This window comes from Cyprinodon tularosa, unplaced genomic scaffold, assembly GCF_016077235.1.
Source record: "Cyprinodon tularosa strain WSP-4 unplaced genomic scaffold, ASM1607723v1 ctg120, whole genome shotgun sequence".
In the NCBI taxonomy this organism is placed as follows: Eukaryota; Metazoa; Chordata; class Actinopteri; order Cyprinodontiformes; family Cyprinodontidae; genus Cyprinodon; species Cyprinodon tularosa.
In genome coordinates, this window is record NW_024038004.1 from 3,091,078 (window position 1) to 3,091,542 (window position 465).

Here is a 465-nt window from a genome sequence, read left to right on the forward strand (position 1 = left end):
AAAACCATTCAGAGGAAGTTAGCGCAGACTTTCGGGCCTTTCTGTAAACACTTCTTCCTACTAAAAAGTCATCACCGTTTCCTCCGCAGCCAAAGACAGCTGGCACCAAGTCGCCATGGTAACACAAACCGTTATTTCTTTCCATTTTTAAGCGCAATCCGTATAGGTGCTTAAGGGCAAGAGAAGAAATGAATAATGAGATTATAAATTATTGTCGGTATAGCGGAACAGTTTTCTCTCTCTCTCTCTCTCTCTCTCTTTTTTTTTAGCACGCCGCTCACTCTGGTACCGTGAGGGAAAAGTTTCTAGGGGCCCCCACTGCCGTGTGACTCTCCTGTAATCTGTTTATGAACTAAAAACAGGGAAGGTTTAAATTGCATGATTAATTCCGTGCCCCCCCTCCCTCCCTCTCTCTCTATCTCTCTTCCTTTCTCATCTCCTCTCCTCCTCTGTGAATTACCCAGT